At 37.3% G+C, this 13699-nt stretch overlaps 1 protein-coding gene and 1 non-coding gene across 21 annotated transcripts in view; both read left to right on the top strand.

Moving 5' to 3' along the window:
• The window catches only part of CTNNA3 (catenin alpha 3), a 1911430-nt gene that overhangs the window by 1300621 nt on the left and 597110 nt on the right, over nucleotides 1-13699 (top strand). The window lies entirely within an intron of this gene.
• On the top strand, nucleotides 5088-5194 carry LOC129642461 (U6 spliceosomal RNA). Its single transcript, XR_008709731.1, has one exon. It is a non-coding gene; the product is annotated as a U6 spliceosomal RNA (small nuclear RNA).

Below are 13699 nucleotides of genomic sequence, written 5' to 3'. Positions count from 1 at the left end.
CTTTAGGATTAACTGGAGTGATCTCCTTGCTGTCCAAGGGACTCTTGAGAGTCTTTTAAAGCATCACAGTTCAAAAGCATCAATTCTTTGGCACTCAGCCTTCTTTATGATCCAACTCTCACATCCATACATGACTACTAGAAAAACTATATTTGACTAGATGGACCTTTGTCAGCAAAGTGATGTCTCTGCTTTTTAATATGCTGTCTAGGTTTGTCATAGCTTTTCATCCAAGGAGCAAGCGTCTTTTAATTTCATGAGTGCAGTCACCATCTGCAGTGATTGTGGAACCCAAGAAAATAAAGTCTCTCACTCTTTGCATTATTTCCCCATGTGTTTACCATGAAGTGATGGGATCAGGTGCCATAATCTTAGTTTTTTAGCATGTGAAGTGAGTGCAATTTTGCAGTAGTTCTAACATTCTTTGCCATTGCCCTTCTTTATAATTGGACTGAAAACTGACCTTTTTCCGTCCTGTGGCCACTGCTGAGATTTCCAAATTACTGGCATATTGAGTTCAGGACTTTAATAGCATCACCTTTTAGGATTTGAATTGCCTCCACTGGAATTCCATAACCTCCACTAGCTCTGTTCAAGTGAGGCTTTCTAAGGCCCACTATATTTTACACTCCTGGATGTCTGGCTCTAGGTGAGTGATCAGACAATCATGGTTATCCAGGTCATTAAGATTTTTTTTATATAGTTCTGTGTATTGCCTCCTCTTCTTAATATCTTATGCTTTTTTTAGGTCCATACACTTTCTGTCCTTTATTGTACCTGTCTTTGCATGAAAGACTCCCTTGGTATGTCTAATTTTCTTGAAGAGATTACTAATCCTTCCCGTTCTATTGTTTTCCTCTATTTCTCTGCACCTTTCACTTAGAAAGGCTATAAATTTTACCACTTTATGCCTTATAAATACTTTTATGTTTTTCCTTTATTATTTTAAAAGTCCTGGAGGGCAGGGATGCTATTGTTGGGTGAATTGTGTTCTCCAAAATTTATATGTTTAAGCCATAACCCTCAGTATCTCAGAATGTAACTCTAAAAGGAGCTAGAGTCTTTAAAGATGTAAGTAAGTTAAAATGAGGTTATTAGGTTGAGCCCTAGTCCAATATGACCAATGTCTTTATGGAAGAGAAATTAGGACATAAACATGTCCACATGTGAAGACCAGGTATCTATATAGAAGATATAGGAAATGTACAAGCTAAGAAGAGGCATTAGAGGAATAAACCCTGTCCATACCTTGATCTTGGAGAAGGAAATGGCAACCTACTCCAGTACCCTTGCCTGGAGAATCCCATGGAGGGAAGAGCCTGGTAGGCTACAGTCCACGGGGTCACAAAGAGTTGGACACGACTGAGCTACTTCACTTTCCTTTCACTATACCTTGATCTTGGACTTGCAGCTTTGAAACTGAGAAAATAAATCTCTGTTGTTTAAGCCAACTAGTCTGTGATAATGTGTTAAGGCAGCCCTAAAAAATAATACAGCTGTAATTTATGTATGTTTGCAGACCATTTAGCACAGTATCTTATATCCAATAGTATCTCAATAAAGGTCATTAAATTGATTTCTTACATAGTTTATTCACCGTGAACTAAAATAAAGTTTTGTTTCAGTGAAGTAGAGAATCACTGAGACAGTTTCCTCTTTGACCCCTAACACAGAAGAAATAAATGAAAATCATGCTTCAGTGATCCAGCCTTACTTTCCAAATTGTTTCTTTAGTGTCCAAAACTGAATTAACTTTTGGCAATTGTGGAAATTTGAAATGATGTCAGAGTCTTCTGATTTGTCCAATACTGACTGAATCAAATTCTGGCATCAATCGTTTCATAGCATTTGTACCTTTGTTTCTTAATTATTACAGTAAGAAAATTATGACATTAATCAAGTCAGAACTCACTTCATTATTATACTTTATGTATATGTACCATTTTAAAATATAGCTTAATTAGTATATTTTTCTTTTGAACCCTGAATAGTAAAATAATTTCCTTATGACTACCTCACCAGATTGTCCCATGGATCAAAAGGAAACAACGTTCATATTTTGATATTAGCATTATTTTCACAGTTGATAATAGTTATGCTAAAAACAGTTTCCTTAGGACTTTAGTGAAAGGTTTTCATTAGGACATATATGGCATAGGACATATATGACTTATCTAAGTATCCAGTTAACTGAAGGAGAAAGGGAAACTGATATAGAAAATGAAGGGGAAAAAAATAGGATCTCTTTTTATGTATCACTCTGTGCTATCGATTTAGGAGATTTTTCTTAGATTGCTGTCATTACTGCCTAGTGGAAACAGTTTTAATTCATGAGCTAAATGAAATGAATTCTAGTGTATTTTCCTTCTGCAATGAAGCTTAGCTGAATTTCTGGGTTATATAGGCACTTTTATACCCTGTTAATGATTCAATTCAGTTCAGTTCATTTACTCAGTTGTGTTGGACTCTTTGCTACCCCACGGCCTGCAGCATGCCAGGCTTCCATGTCCATTGCCAACTCCTGGAGATTGCTCAAACTCATGTTCTTCGAGTCAGTGATGCCATCTAACCATATCATCCTCTGTCGTCCCCTTTTCCTCCTGCCTTTGTTCTTTCCCAGCATTAGGGTCTTTTCCAATGAGTTAGTTCTTTACATCAGGTGGCGAAAGTATTAGAGCTCAGCATCAGCATCAGAATATTCAGCGTTGATTTCCTTTAGGATTGACTGGTTTGATTTCCTTGCAGTTCAAGGGACTTTAAAGAGTCTTCTGCAACACCACAGTTCAAAAACATCAACTTTTCGGCACTCAGTTTTTTTATGGTCCAATTCTCCCATCCATACATGACTACTGGAAAAACCATAGCTTTGACTAGATGAACCTTTATTGGCAAAGTAATGTCTCTGCTTTTTAATATGCCGTCTAGGTTGGTCATAGCTTTCATCCAGGGAGCAAGCATCTTTAAATTTCATGGCTGCAGTCACCACCTGTAGTGATTTTGCAGCCCCCCAAAATAAAGTCTGTCACTGTTTCCACTGTTTTCCAATCTATTTGCCTTGAAAATATGGGACCCGGTGCCATGATCTTAGTTTTCTGAATGTTGAGTTTAAAGCCAGCTTTTTCACTTTCCTCTTTCACTTTCATCAAGAGACTCTTTAGTTCCTCTTTCTTTCTGCCATAAGGGTGGTGTCATCTGCATTTCTGAAGTTGCTGATATTTCTCTCAGCAATCTTGATTCCAGCTTGTGCTTCATCTAACCAAGCATTTCTCATGATGTACTCTGTATATAAGTTAAATAAGCAGGGTGACAATATACAGCCTTGATGAACTCCTTTCCTAATTTGGAACCAGTCCATTGTTCCATTTCCAGTTCTAACTGTTGCTTCTTGTCCTGCATACAGATTTTTCAGAAGGCAGGACAGTATTCTGGTATTCCCATCTCTTGAAGAATTTTCCACAGCTTGTTGTGATCCACACAGTCAAAGGCTGTAGTAGAAGCAGAAGTAGATGTTTTTCTGGAATTCTTTTTCCTTTTCTATGGTCCGACTGATGCTGGCAATTTGATCTTTGGTTCCTCTGTTAGTGATTACTGAGATATAAGAAACCACAGCTATGGCATTAATTACTACATTGATCTCTGTATCTCCAGAGACTAATGAAATATTATATAAACAGTAGTTTTTGTTTTTATCCTTAACCACAGTCTCTTTAAACTTAAAGTTTAAGGAACTTTAAACACGAAGTTCAAATATAAATTGTAGCTCTTTATGATTGTAATACTCACATTGCAATATCAACTTTCCTCTAAGTTATTAATCTTATTCTTAATACAATTTGGTTTCTTTTTTATCCTCATGGTAAGTGATCCTCCAATGTGTTGGATAAGGTAGGTGGTGGGGTATGGAAAAAGAATTCTGAGAGTTTATGGGCAGACCAGGAATCATTTTATCATCCTGAGTCAAAGTGATATATGCATGTGCTATTTTGCTGTGGTCAGTATATTAATGTACCAACAAGTGGACATAATTTAACTGAAGCTAAAAGGGTACTGTATGGCTTATATTTGCTACAAATTGGTAATTGATGATGTAGCAGGAAATGGAAGCCTTCGTTTGAATGAAAGCCATTCATGCCTGCTTCTCTGCTTTTGTCATTCAACATACAACCAGGAATAGCTCCGGTCCCTTTTGCAAACAGAAGCATTGTTTATAATGAGCCCTCTCTCCCTTAGTAGTTAGAAAGATTGAACAAATTTCTTAACACCCTGTTTCCTTATTCTGTAAAAATGACAGAATTGATAATTTTTTGTCAATTCTGCCTCATTGATAATTTTTAAATAGACAGTGTTTGTACTAAGTCACTTCAGTCATGTCTGACTCTTTGCAACATTATAGATTGTAGCCCACCAGACTTCTCTGTCCATGGGATTTTCCAGGCAAGAATACTGGAGTGGGTTGCCATTTCCTCCTCCAGGGAATCTTTCCAACCCAGGGATTGAACCTGAGTCTCTTACATCTCCTGCTCTGGCGGGTGGATTCTTTACAAGTGCCCACAAGGAAGCCCATGAAAGTACATAACAGAGTAATTGTGGCTTAGAGTCCTCTCAACATATTGGATGAACAAATTACGGTTATGTAATGAATATCTTGAGCCTGTCTTCCTTCTGTAAGTAAGATTTATTACATTTACTGTTTCTTAACTTTTCAATCTCTCAATAATTCTATATCTTATAGAATATTTTTTTTTCACTCCTTGCTTTTGTTCTTGAGTGGGAGCTAAGCTAGTTTTGAGATTTACAAACTTTCTCATCTGCTTGTGCTAACACATGGATGTTGGAAAGGTGTTCCATGGTGTTTAAGCTGTTTTCAATAAGAAAGACCTTTTGGTGGGGAAAATGAGTTTTGAGGGAGCCCAAGGCAGAGCAAACCAACTCCTGCTACTTTTTACACAGACCTAAATTGAAGAAAGTAGGAAAAACCACTAGATATGTCAGGTCTGACTTAAATCAATTACGATTATACAGTGGAAGTGACAAATAGATTCAAGGGATTTGATCTGATAGACAGAGTGCCTCAAGAACTATGGACAGTGCTCGCTTCAGCAGCACATATACTAAAATTGGAATGATACAGAGAAGATTAGCATGGCCCCTGTGCAAGGATGACACGTAAATTCATGAAGCATTCCATATTTTTAATAGAACTGCCTTATGACCCAGCAGTCCCACTGCTGGGCATACACACTGAGGAAACCAGAATTGAAAGAGACACGTGTACGCCAGTGTTCATCGCAGCACTGTTTATAATAGCTAGAACATGGAAGCAACCTAGATGTCCATCAGCAGATGAATGGATAAGAAAGCTGTGGTACATATACACAATGGAATATTACTCAGCCATTAAAAAACATACATTTGAATTAGTTCTAATGAGGTGGATGAAACTGGAGCCTATTATACAGAGTGAAGTAAGCCAGAAAGAAAAACACCAATGCAGTATACTAATGCATGTATATGGAATTTAAAAAGATGGTAACAATAACCCTGTATACGAGACAGCAAAAGAGACACTAATGTGTAGAACAGTCTTTTGGACTCTGTGGGAGAGGGAGAGGGTGGGATGATTTGGGAGAATGGCATTGAAACATGTATAATATCATATATGAAATGAGTCACCAGTCCAGGTTCGATGCATGATACTGGATGCTTGGGGCTGGTACACTGGGATGACCCAGAGGGATGGTATGGGGAGGGAGGAGGGAGGAGGGTTCAGAATGGGGAACACATGTATACCTGTGGCAGATTCATGTTGATATATGGCAAAACCAATACAATATTGTAAAGTTAAAAAATAAAATAAAATTTTGAAAAAAAAAAAAAACCAACAAAAAAAGAACTATGGACAGAGGTTCATGACATTGTACAGGAGGCAGTGATCAAGACCATCCCCAAGAAAAAGAAATGCAAAAAGGCAAAATGGTTATCCTTACAAATAGCTGAGAAAAGAAGAAAAGCTAAAGGCAAAGAGGAAAAGGAAAGATATACCCATTTGAATTCAGAGTTCCAAAGAATGGCAAGGAGAGATAAGATAGGCTTCCTCAGTGATCAATACAAAGAAATAGAGGAAAACAACAGAATGGGAAGGACTAGAGATCTCTTTAAGAAAATTAGAAATACCAAATGAATTTTTCATGCAAAAAGGGGCACAATAAAGGACAGAAATGGTATGGAAATAACAAAAGCAGAAGATATTAAAAAGAGATGGCAAAAGTACACAGAAGTACTATACATAAAAGATCTTCATGACCCAGATAACTACGATGGTGTGATCATTCACCTAGAGCCAGGCATCCTGGAATGTGAAGTCAGGTGGGCCTTAGGAAGCATCACTATGAACAAAGCTAGTGGAGGTGGTGGAATTCCAGTTGAGCTGTTTCAAATCTTAAAAGATGATGCTGTGAAAGTGTTGCACTCATTATGTCAGAAAATTTGGAAAACTCAATAGTGTCCACAGGACTGGAAAAGGTCAGTTTTCATTCCAATCCCAAAGATAGGCAATGCTGAAGAATGTGAGCATTCACAATTGCACTCATCTCACATGCTAGTAAAGTAATGCTCAAAATTCTCCAAGTCAGGCTTAAACAGCACGTGAACTGTGAACTTCCAGATGTTCAAGCTGGATTTAGAAAAGGCAGAAGAACAGGATCAAGTTGCCATCATCTGTTGGATCTTCAAGAAAGCAAGAGAATACCAGAAAAATATCTACTTCTGCTTTATTGACTACATCAAAGCCTTTGACTGTGTGGATCACAACAAACAATGGAAAATTCTTAAAGAGATGGGAACACAAGACCACATGACCTGCCTCCTGACCTCTGTATGTAGGTCAAGAAGCAAGTTAGAACTGGACATGGAACAACAGACTGGTTCCAAATCAGGAAAGGTGTATGTCAAGGCTGCATATTGTCACCCTGATAATTTAACTTATATGCTGAGTACATCATGTGAAATGCTGGACGAAGCACAAGCTGGAATCAAGATTGCTGGGAGAAATATCAATAACCTCTGATATGCAGATGACACCACCTTTATGGCAGAAAGGAAGAGGAACTAAAGAGCCTCTTGATGAAAGTGAAAGAGGAGAGTGAAAAAATTGACTTAAAAATCAACGTTTAGAAAACTAAGATTGTGGCATCTGCTCCCATCACTTCATGGCAAGTAGATGGGAAACATTGGAAACAGTGAGTGACTTTACTTTTTTGGGCTTCAAAATCATTGCAAATGGTGACTGCAGCCATGAAATTAAAAGACACTTGCTCCTTGGAAGAAAAGCTATGACCAAACTAGACAGAATATTAAAAAGCAGAGACATTACTTTGCCAACAAAGGTCTGTCTATTCAAAGCTATGGTTTTTCCTGCAGTCATGTATGGATATGAGAGTTGGTCTATAAAGAAAGCTGAGCACCAAAGTATTGATGCTTTTGAACTGTGGTGTTGGAGAAGACTGTTGAAATTCCCTTTGACTCTAAGGAGATCCAGCCATTCAATCCTAAAGGAAATGAGTCCTGAATAATCATTGGAAGGTCTGATGCTGAAGGTGAAACTCCAATACTTTGGCCACCTGATGTGAAGAACTGACTCATTGGAAAAGACCCTGATTCTGAGAAAGATTGAAGGTCAGAGGAGAAGGGGACAACAGAGGATAAGATGGTTGGATGGTATCACCGACGTGATGGACATGAGTTTGAGCAATCTCCAGGAATTGGTGATGGACAGGGAAGCCTGGCGTGCTGCAGTCTATGGGGTCACAAAGAGTCAGACACAACTGAGTGACTGAAGTGAACTGAACTGAATGCTTTTTCATATCCTATTCTATTACTTCTACCTATGTTAAGAAAGAGTTTGAGAAGATTTTGCTCTATGTGGCCTAAGTCCATGCTTCTTTGTTTAAGTTTAAATCATAGAAATAATCTTGTGACTATTTTCAGTATGTATGTGTATGTGCTTAATTGTGTCTGATTTTTTGTGACCCCATGGACTAGTGCCCACTAGGCTCCTCTGTCCATGGAATTTTACAGGCAAGAATACTGGAGCAGATTGGCATTTTCTGCTCCAGGATGCTCCCGATCCAGTGATTGAACTCACGTCTCTTGTGTCTCCTGCATTAGCAGGTGGATTCTTTACCCCTGTGCCACCTGGGAAGCACATTCTCAGTATGAATAGAAGGAAGACGAATCATAACTTTTAAAAGGATATTTACAAGGCTGAAGTTTTTAGTTGTGTTCCCTGTACTCCGGGAATGTATGGAGTAACCAGTATCTAATACTCTGAAATACCACGTGGCAATGTTGCTTCATACTGCCTTATTGTCTGATTAATTCCAACTAATTTTCCTTCTTTATCATTTTAAATGCTGGTTTTATACAATATAGAGAGATTGTATTAGACATTGAATTGTTTCCACCTTTATATGGAAGAACTTCTTACATTAACAATAGTTAAGTATTTATGACCAAATCCGAAGGAAGAAAATGTAAAAGGACCACTTGGACTTAAAAGTTCACAACATTTGGACTTCCAAAAGAATTAAATGACAAGGAAGATGCAAATTACTGCTTTCTTTACCTTATGAGCAATTTGGTAGGGAGATGGCTCAGTGGTAAAGAATCTCCCTGCAATGCAGGAGACAGAGGTTCAGTCCCTGGGCTGGGAAGATCCCCTGGCAACCCATTCCAGTATTCTTGCCTGGAGAATCCTATGGACAGAGGAGTCTGGTGGGCTGCAGTCCATAGAGTTGCACACCAGTGAAGTAACTGAGCATGTATGCATACAGATGAATACATTTTAAGAGAACTTTTACAGCTCTTAAAGTTTTAGAAGAGTGTTAAGGGCTCTGGCACAGCATTGCTTTTTTGCAAACCATCTGCCTCTTTTGGTCTGTCTTTCATTGTGGTTTTGCAAAAGAAGTGATAGTGGTATTATAAGGCTACTTTATATAGTCTAGTGCACTGAATGATTATTAGTTGAAGGAGAAAACATGCTTAGGTTAGAATATTAGTTTCCTATTTTATAACTATATCATCATTGATCTTTTAATTGTTCCAGATGAATATTTTGTCTCCTTGCCTCATTCTTTTCTCCCTATTCTTAGTAAATTTGATCTAGCAATTAGTAGTATTTTCACTATATATCCTTGAAGATCTGTGCTTTTCAGCACAATTTGATATGTTCACAGTGGTTTTCAATTGCTTCTTCAATACAAGACATAAAAACCTTTTCATGCAAACAAGAATATGGAAGGGATAAACCCAACTACTTAGGCCAGATGGTGAAAAATCAGATGACAGGGAAAAAAATCAGACAGCCGTTCAACTCCTATTTTGCTTCCATCTTCTCTGTCAATGAAAAGGATCTTTAAACTAGATGGGGTGTAGCAAACATGTTTAAAGGGATCGAAGCCCAGTTGGTAATATAATAAAAGTACCTGGCTGCATTACGCCAAGTACTTTTTTTAAATTGCATCACCCCTCTAGGCTAGACAAATCACATCCCCAAATTCTGAGGGAACTGACAGATGTTGACGTAGAACTACTTTGAGTAATTTTTTGCAAAACCACAGGGAATAACAATAATGCTAGAGAACTGAAGAGGGGAAGATGCACTTCCAGTTATCAAACATGAGGAAAACATAGGTAGTTACTGTCATTTATTGTTGAACTGGCAATTTTCCAAAGCAGAATTGTAAACAATTTATAATTCTATATGATAAAGAAGATGGTGAATTCACTAAGATCCAAGCTTCTACATCAAGGGTATATTCTTCTCTTTGTGTTGCTAGAGATGAAGGGAATTATGCAGAAATGGATGGTGCACAGGGGTTTATGAGATATTTAGTATACTCATGATTTCCTTGTGGGAAACACTGAGAAAGGTGGAAAATGGGGGTTTGTTGTTTCATAGTCAGTACTAATTAACAAGTCAATTTCTGTTTGGGGAGAGGAGGCTAATACTTGTGAAACAAACTGGTGAACCATTAAAAGCTAAATGCATTGAAGTGGTGACAACGTGACTGGAGAGAGGATACATGTGATTCCTGGGGGACTGGTTAGGAAACATTTACAAAAAAAGAGGAATAAAGTAGAGTTTGAAGTGGGCCATGATGGCTATAAGCCACTTAGACTAAAATTGGGAAAAAGGAAAAAGATATTAAAAATAAAAAGAATGATGTCATGGTCATTCATGGTACTTATTACACACTGTCTTGTATGTATTGTGTTCATCACTTATTTAGGGGTAGTAAAATTAGCTAACTCATTTGAAAAGACGCTGATGCTGGGAAAGATTGAGGGCAGGAGGAGAAGGGGACGACGGAGGATGAGATGGTTGGATGGCATTAGCGACACAATGGACATGGGTTTGAGTGGACTCCGGGAGTTGGTGATGGACAGGGAGGCCTGGCATGCTGCGGTTCATGGGGTTGCACAGAGTCGGACACGACTGAGTGACTGAAATGAACTTCTGCTGCTGCTAAGTCACTTCAGTCGTGATCGACTCTGTGCGACCCCATAGACGTCAGCCCACCAGGCTCCCCCGTCCCTGGTATTCTCCAGGCAAGAACACTGGAGTGGGTTGCCATTTCCTTCTCCAATGCATGAAAGTGAAACATGAAAGTGAAGTCGCTCAGTCGTGTCCGACTCTTAGCGACCCCATGGACTGCAGCCTACCAGGCTCCTCCGTGCATGGGATTTTCCAGGCAAGAGTACTGGAGTGGGTTGCCATTGCCTTCTCCGAAATGAACTGAACTGAACTGAAAATTAGGAATCTCTTTTCTTTGGAATCAGACTCTATTGAGCTTATATTAGTTGCAGTTTTTCAGATGCCTTTTATTTTCTATGATTTCTATTACATGCATTATTCAGATATTATTGATACTGTTTTTCGCCCTTTGCCTGAAGGTGAGAATTTTCCACTGTCTGGAAGTCCCAGAATCTCTCCTACGGTGGTTTAGGGATGGAAGACAGAGGCTTATCTGTAAGCCTGTGAAGTTCTCGCAAATAATCAGTCTAAAATAGGAGAACTTTTCCTAATCCTTTTAATTACTCTCCTTTTGACATAATTAGGCTACCATTTGAAATCCTATTGAATCTTTGGGGATACAAAGAGACAAGTTTTGGCCTAAAATTCATTTAAGGATGTCTATTTATCAAAAATTTAAATGGATTCTTAAATAAAAAGGGCTTTAAGCAGAAGATCAAACATGATACTTATTTCTCACAGGCAAACGTGTAGCTTTCTTTCACAGCAGATTAATTTTAAAAATATAAATGGTCATTATACTCAATTCCATGTATTTTCTTGAAAATAAATATGTCCAAAAAATTTAATGGGCTTATCTGGAGAAATTTTGAAAGAAATTTTATAAAATTCTATAGCTAGACTACATAGTTCTAGAGAATAAGAAATGTAACCTTTTACTTCTTAAATCTCTCATAAAGCCCTGTAACCCATTTTTGTGTGTGGCAGATCCTTATCAAATATGTATGGAATGAAACACAAAGGGCAAGTTTGTTTTACAGGGCAAGTCATTGGTAGACAACTTAGTATTTAACAAAAATAGTAATTTAAGAGTTATCCTCAGCAATAGCGGTATACATTTTTTTTTTTCCAGTGGTGGTAGAATTGAGAGCAACAGAACTTCCTATATAAAATTGTTTAAAGCAGAGTAGCTCTCATTGAAGATGCTAAATGTCTAAGGTCCTGCAACAGCTCCTTAATTCCATCCATTTTCTGTTACTATAGCCCTTTGTTTTTAGGGTCTGGAGGATTTTGAAAAATAAAAAAAAATATATATATCAGCATCAAAAGATTTTGGAAATTGCATCAGGCAGCGTAAGCCGGTTTATGCATTGTTAGCAAACAATGAAACATGTTAGCAGCTATAATAGGAAAGACATTTCCCACTACATTATGAGTTCATTGTATGTCAGCAAGGGGTCTCTGCATGGACAGAGATCCATACAGAGACCCAAGACTGAGGGGCTCTATCCTCATACAAGCTTCCTTGTATGCAAAGGGGCAAAAAAAAAAAAAAAAAAAAAGAGAGAATGTGGAAATTCTATATGTGCTTCCAGGAAAAGAGAGTGTGGGAACTACACGCTTACTTCTACTAGGAAATGCTATTTTGCTTACATTTCATGATCATACTGCCTGAATGCAAGTGGGCAGAAGAATTTAATGTTTATGAGGGAATTGACATTTGAGAATATTTCTAATGAAACCATTATATTATAAAAATCTTCTGTTTCCTCAATAATAATTCACTTATATATGGTTCATGAATTTAAATAAATTCCTCCTTAGGTTTATATTTTTAATCTGTATAAAATCATAGAAAAATAAGTTTATATATTGGTTATACTGTATTTAGATAGATTAATTAGATAACACTGTGTTAAACTTCCTTCTATATGTTGAAAAACTAAATGCCTCAAGTTAAAAGGATTCTAGCACTCTGGATTGAGTGAACAAGTTCTTGTCCATCATTATATCTGTTTTTAAAGAGTGCCTTAATTTATTCTTAAACTTGTTATTACAAATTTGAAATAAATATTGAATATGACATCCTTTCTATTTGCAAAATAATATGAAAAAATACTATGCAACCCATTTTCATAGGGGAAATAGCAGAAATTTATGAAATATCATTAAAAATATAAACTTAAGAGGTTAAACTGTAAAGCTTCAGAGGTTATGACTATCTTCAAAATAGAGAAGAGATCCCACAGAGTGAGGTCCAAAAGTAGATCATAACTGGAATATGTATATATGTATGTATATATATTTACCTATGTAAATATGTTTGTCAATTTTCTAATTTCCATTTGATATAAATCATCAAAATAAATGTCTTTTGCTCAATGCTGAAAACCAAATTTCACCTGTTTACTCAAAAAATGAAAATCAGCGTCTCTTATGCTTACAAAATGTTATATCTATTTGTCAATAAATGAAAGGTTTTTTCACTAAGATTTCTTTTCCTAGTGTGGCCTATAGGTATTAATAGGCTATGTCTGACTTTCATAAATCCTTGCCTCAGCACATGTAATTGCCAGTCATTAGCAAAGGACCCAGTGGTTCAGAGACGCTGGCTTACTCTTGTAGGAACTGCAGTCCAGCAAAGTTCTCCACAATTCCCAAAGGTAAATGTAAACAAAGCATTACAAAGAAGGGGAAAACTTCATATTGGAAGTCTCATTTTAGATTTGTGTGTGTGTGTGTGTGTGTGTGTGTAAAGATCAGGAGTAGCAACAGCATGAGTGATCTTTATATCTTTGTATACTCGTCTAGTTGGCCATTCCTTGAACTTTGTTTATTCTAGTACATCTATTCTCTTGGATGCTTCATTTATTGAATGCTCTTTTAACTACTTTATCTGAATTATGATCTTTAATTCTCCCTGGAGTCCAAAGAAACATTCCATGTTGAAATGAAGAAATAGTGTCAAAAAGAAAAAAAAAAGCAAACTTAATTTGCTCAAGGTTATACAATAGTACGTGGGGGAAAAGACTTTGTACTCAAGCTGTGTGAATTCAAAATCTGTTCTCCTGTGAGGCTACCCATCAACTCTCCTGAAAGAAATATAGTTAACCTCCAAGAGTATCTCCAGCTATTGCAGAGTATTACCAATGGTGCTGTCTCACA

The sequence above is a fragment of the Bubalus kerabau genome, chromosome 1 (genome assembly GCF_029407905.1).
Source record: "Bubalus kerabau isolate K-KA32 ecotype Philippines breed swamp buffalo chromosome 1, PCC_UOA_SB_1v2, whole genome shotgun sequence".
NCBI classification, from domain to species: domain Eukaryota; kingdom Metazoa; phylum Chordata; class Mammalia; order Artiodactyla; family Bovidae; genus Bubalus; species Bubalus kerabau.
This window is presented reverse-complemented; position numbering and strand designations above follow the sequence as displayed.